This window comes from Pipra filicauda, unplaced genomic scaffold (genome assembly GCF_003945595.2).
Source record: "Pipra filicauda isolate LSUMZ 115617 unplaced genomic scaffold, ASM394559v2 scaffold151_size3305965_pilon, whole genome shotgun sequence".
In the NCBI taxonomy this organism is placed as follows: Eukaryota; Metazoa; Chordata; class Aves; order Passeriformes; family Pipridae; genus Pipra; species Pipra filicauda.
The window spans coordinates 404,417-410,416 of NW_024104007.1; the positions used below are offsets into that span (position 1 = coordinate 404,417).

Below are 6,000 nucleotides of genomic sequence, written 5' to 3' on the forward strand. Positions count from 1 at the left end.
TAAGTGTCAGCTAAACTGGTAATGGGAAGAGTAGAACTGAATGGGGCCTGTTTGCTGCTCTTCCTGATGGCTTGCTAAAATCCCTGGGAGAAGTCAGACAGAAGACCTAGCTTTGGTTTCCAGCTTCTGTTCCAAGGTGCCAAAGCTGGAGAGCCCTGGGATGGCAGGGTGTCAGTGCCGTTGACAAGCTCCAAAGTGAGAGCAGTAGAGTCTTCTTCACCAGGAATAATGACAGCCATGACAAGGGGCAGCAAACATGCTGTGGGTAGTTTGGTATATAAACAGGAACTGAATTGGTTTGCATAGAAAATGGGCTACTTATATATAAAACAAACAAAAATAGCAAATATATCGGTTCTGTGCCATACACCACTGCAGTTGCTTTTGTTGTTACAGTGATAACCACAAGTCCCAGCCTGGACCAGGCACCGTTAGGCACTGTAGACACACATCAGAAGACCTGGGCTTTGATCTGAAGGGACCGAAGTCTGCTGCAAACTGCTGCTTTTCCCCTCTCCTTACAAAGTAGCACGTCATGAGTTCTTAGGTCTGGGAAGATACCTGAAAATGCTGAAATTCCAATGATCTGTGTGAGGGAACATCACAATCTTAACTACAGTCAGATAGGCAAATCCTTTGAGACTGAAACACTGGCATTATAGCCACATATTAAAAGAAAAATAAAAACTTTCACACTCCTGTTGCATTCCCAACCCTCACACACCTAATGCTAACTATGTTCTTTACCTAAAATTACACAGTTAAGCATGGTGTGGGCATAATAACTTGGGTTTCGTTTCACGGGTCGATTACCCCTGCAGATGCCCACATGCAGACGTCCGTGCAAGGAGCAGCAGCCGTGCTGTTGGATGAGGACACAGGCACAGCAAATGGGTTCTTGGAGCACTGGTTCTGGCTGTGTTGAGCTCCAGGTGACAGCCAGCACAGAGCAGCTCAAGTTTTCCTCATGAGATTTGCAGTTTCCTGGAGATCAAGAGTTGGAATCGAATTTTTAAGGTTTTAAGCATTATGGTGACAGGGACTTCCCATATCTTTTAAAATATGTATATGTATATATGTAGGATATTTATCCAGTGGACTGGCAAGTGTTTTTATTATTTGTATAGTAACACTAGAAGAGAAGGGTTTGCTTTTAATTTCTTCAGTGTGTTTTTAATGGCATCTGCATGCACGTGACAATCTGCTACGCTTTGAATCACCTGCTCAAAATTGTATACTTTGGAAACTTTGAAGGGCAGAAGTGACCATTTCAGCATCATTCAGGTCTGACCCCCTGGCTACTGCAGCCACAAAATTGTGCTTACTGATGTCTTCATTTGTATTCAGATCCTGCTTTATTTATAATACAAGAAGCAGTCCTATGAAAGGAGAGCCCTGCTAATAATTTATATATTATATAAATATTTATTTATATATTTTTAAATATAATTTTTTTCTGCTATTTGAGCATTTCTCTCCTGTAGTTCTTTGATTTTTAATCAGGTTTAAGCTTATGCTATCACTTGCCCTCAGTGAAATCACTGAGTTCTCCTTCTCTGCCTGACTTTTTGTCACAAAACATTTGAGTACTTTTACTGTCCTTTGGCTACATCTACACTTGTTTTGTTAGCTGTGCCTGCAGATAGGCTGGTGGCTGCTGCGCATTGTGGCCAGAGTGAGTTATGTCCATCCTGCTCTGAGGGGCTGGGCTTGTCTCCAAGCCTAAACCCTCTTCCTCTGCCCTCAGCAGTGAGCAATTGTGGCCTTGGAGGAGTGATTTTCTGGAGTGATCCAGTGGATGTTGAAGACCCCATCTCCACATCAGAGGTGTTTCAGTGAAGTGGGGGTGTTTCAGGCTAACTGTAATGGGGTCCCATGGACTATATGCCCAGTGGTGGCCAAAGTTCATGTGGACTGCTCTGGAGGATCTCACTGCTTTAGGTTCACTGGAAGGGAGCTCAGTTCATGCACTCCCAGACTGATCTGTGATACAAACCAAACCACAGTAAATCAGTACAATCTGGAGATTTGCCTCAACAGCACAGTCCTGATTCAAGCATGCTAATGTAGACTCAGGAATTGGGAACATTTGCTGCCACATCAGCTGATGGTATCCAGAAGTTAAGAAGATATTTGGGAGAAGTTTGAGAGGATATTAGGAATAAGAGTGAGACACATCGGCTGCAAAATTCAGGCTCAAAAACCCTGCATGTGTCCTAATATAACAAGTACCTTCTTGGTTGCCCACCCCATCCCTCACCATACTTGGCACATAACATCAGTTTTCTTTGACGTCGAGTCGTCAAACATTGCCTGTCTGATGAACTTCCCATCCCAGCCTTGACCAGAATGGCTCATGCATTAAGCTGGGTCCACCAAGAGTCTGTATAAAACAGGACACAACCATCCCTTTGGGTCTATTTGGGACAGGACCTACCTCTCGGCACGTCCATGTCCAGTGCTGAGCACAGTCTCTGCAGGAGCTTCTTGGTGCTCATCTAAAATACACACTAAAATTTCAAATAAAAAAGGCAACGGTGAGAGGAATCAACCAGTTGACCGGCCTTGCGGCCTTCACTGGCCTCAGCCTTGTCATCTGCATTCGGCTGGAGAAGTGGCTGCTCCTCAGCCAGTTACTGGTTGCCAGCCCAGAGGGAATCAAGCCCACTGCCGCATCCAGCCTGGCTCTCACACAGCGTTCCCGCTGCAGCCCCTGAGCCTGCCAGGACAGGCTGGCAGCCGGAGAGAATGATGTCACCGAATGGGCAGGGCTTCTTTGCTGCCGATAACATCTCAGCAGATGTCCTCCAAACATGCTCACGGTTCTCCCATTATAGCATCTTTATTACCCATTTACCTTTCACAGTCCCGCATTTTAAGTCAGCAAAGAGGTTACTCTTTGCTAAAGACCATGTTAAAAAAAATGGAAAAGAGCTTTGCTGCAGTTCTTTTAAGTGTTTTTGATTTATGCTTGGGCAGGAAAACCTTGCATTTCAGTAAAACACCAGTACTGAGATACTTCAAAGCATATAGGTACCAGAGTGCCACTGAAAAAGTTTGTGATTTTCTGTTTGTGATTTACCCTTTTCCAAAATAATACAAGGGATCAATGAAGTTGCTAACTGTGCGCCTTACACGGGCACCCCCGTGATCCTGTTAACTATAATCTGTTCCCCATAAATCCTGCAGGTTTTACTCCCACCTACTGGGTCTCATCCCTATTTAGAAAATCAGATCTACCCCAGGGTACCCTTCTGGACGTGTAGAGTTCCACTGAAATCAGCAGGGATCTGTTTAAGGACATGCCTGCAGAGAGTATCTGTTATTCTATATTTACACAGTACCCAGCATAATAGGACATGAAACCTGATTAAAGCCTCCAAACACTACTGCCATGGAAATCAGTCTTGTTATTGACTGATGACTCAACATGTCTGGATTTAGATGGAAGAGGGCTACTTTCAATTCCCAATTCTTTTATAGACTCTCCGTGTAACCTAGCCAAGTCATTGAATCTCCATACCTCAGACACACCTGTATTTAATGCAGAGAAAGTCAATCATTGATTAATTCCCTTCTCCCAGCCCATTCTGCAGTTTTTCATTATAAGTTCCTTGGGGCAGACGTTGCCTCTTGTGACGTGCGAGGACACACCGCGCAGCACCGGGGAGCTCTGACAAGCCTATAAATGATAAAATAACAATCATGTTCAGTAGCACAGAAGCAGCTGTGATTGTCCTAATATTTGTCCTAGTAGAGTCATTTTTAAATTGAAAGCACACCTGGGATAATTCAGTTCCAGAAGATGCTCAACCTGATCCTGGGATGATGACAACCTCTGAGTAACCTGAGCTACAGCACTGCCTTGAACAAGATAAGAAAAGGTAAAATGATGAGAGTAATAGAGTTTTGTGGGGTTTTTTTGCAAAATGTAAAGCAGTACAGATCGAGTCAAACCTTGAATAAAATACCAGCAGCCACACAGTTTTCCCTCTTCATGGGAACAGATGTGGAAAGCTATTATTATAATTTGCAAATAATGTTACCCCCTTATGTGTGTCATTGGAGCTTTTTTATTACATGGATTCAGCCAGACAGTTTCTTACATAACACTGTTATTCTGTTTTCATTTTGGATATAGTTATCAGGTAATGGTTTCCCAGACACAGGTTCTATTATTAAATAGCCATCAGTTACACAGGTATTTAGCTCTCAGAAAATCAGTGTTCTGAAATTGTGAAGATATTTCCTAGGATAGAATATTTGCCGAAAGTTAAGCCCAGGAGCAAGCACAGATCCCTGCAGGTATGCCACACAACTTGCATAGACAACCATTATTAATACAAATCACTTCAATTAAAATTGACACGTGAGCTAATTAATAGGATGTTGATTGATAAACAAGACTGCGCTCGTTTTATCCAGGCATTTGTTAATTACCTGCCCGATGTTGCAGCTGACCGGCGAGGACACGCTCCCGCTCTAAGGAACGTCGTGGGGTTTGTGTGCATTCCAGTTTAGCAGGGATTGGCTGTACCTAGAAAACAGCAGTATTTTTTAGCCGTGGGATATAAAGTTTTGTGTCTACCTGCATCACAGATGGGATACAGTGTGCATCAGTTGATGCACAATAAGGTAAATAATGTCTGCCATGTGATGCTACAGTAAATTTTCACATTGTTTGCTGACTGTATGTATATTTTTTTTCTCCTCTCGTCTATTTTCCCCCCTCATCTGACAGCACTGGCAGCCTCCACAGCGCTCTGTAGCAGCGAGCACACTGCGACACTGTTGCAGGGGTTCCCTACAGCAGAGCCTTCCCAGTGCCATTGATCAAGCCACAAGCACTAGTTAAGTAATGCAAGGTTGCTCTAATTCCCTGACTCATCTCCTGTTCCCCCTGGAAATCCTAAACGTGGTGCTGGAAACCGAACTGCAGTCCTCTGCAGCAGGATGAAGTAACTTTGATTGCTGAGTCACCACATTGACCCACACAGCTCAAATTTATAGTTAGCAATAGTCAAAAATGCTCATTGTAATCTTATCACGGTCGAGGTGCTAACTGCACATTCCCTGGAAATACATCCAGCCTGGCTTTCAGCTCAGAGCTCAGACTCCCCAAATCACTATTTGCGTAATGTTTACAAAAACACATCTCATTTTAAGTAGCCTTGAATTATTATATTCCTGGGGTCCTTTTTTTTATGCCTGTGTCATCTTAGAGCTAATCAGCATTCTGCTCTTGCATTTGCAACTGCTGAGAAAGTCAGATCTTAAAAAGCCATAACTCCTTCACAATTTCTGCCCGTTGATAGCTTGTACAAGCTGTTTGGGTGTAGTAAGTAACGTGGAGGAAAACTGAAGATCAAATTATTCTCACGTATGAATTAAATCATTGCTTTGTAGCCGCTGACACATCTCCTCGCTCTGCGTGATGAAATTCTCCTCATTATGTACTGCATGCTTTTACAAACACTGCTGTCCTTCCGAGCATGATATATGTTTCTCCGATCAAAATCTGTGTTTTGCCACAGTGGCATCACTGTGGAACACTTCTGATAATGTTGGCTGTGGGTCCCACCCTTTTAGATGCAAACCTTTTTTCTCGTCCACGACGTGACGTGGAATGCATTTGATGTGTGCCAGACTGCAGAGATAAATGGAAGAGCAGAAACATTTGTATGCTACAGTTTGTTTCTAAAACTGATCTTGACCAGTCAGCATAAAATGCATCATGTCAATGTGATTGCCATGATGCTCTTTCATTAGGAGAAATGATTCCTCCACAGGGCAAACGGGAGTTGAGTGGGGATGCTTCTGCTGCCCTTTTCAAACTGGCTAATAGAGAAAAGTCTGCTTGCAATTCAAAGCAAATTATGAAAACAGATCAATGTAAATAAAGATGAAGGAAGTGGGGACTCACATCAGAGAAGATACAAATTAAAAGGCATGTGACTAGTTTAAAATACGAATGAGCTTCTGTTAAAAGAGCTCTCTTTA

General features: G+C 43.1%; 1 long non-coding RNA gene across 1 annotated transcript; it reads right to left on the reverse strand.

Annotated features, from left to right (window-relative positions):
• Positions 1-3,524: 3,524 nt before the first annotated feature.
• On the reverse strand, positions 3,525-3,865 carry LOC120322766. The gene is made up of 2 exons (XR_005562667.1): positions 3,783-3,865; positions 3,525-3,682 (listed from the first exon to the last, which is right to left on the reverse strand). It is a non-coding gene; the product is annotated as an uncharacterized LOC120322766 (long non-coding RNA).
• Positions 3,866-6,000: the final 2,135 nt, after the last annotated feature.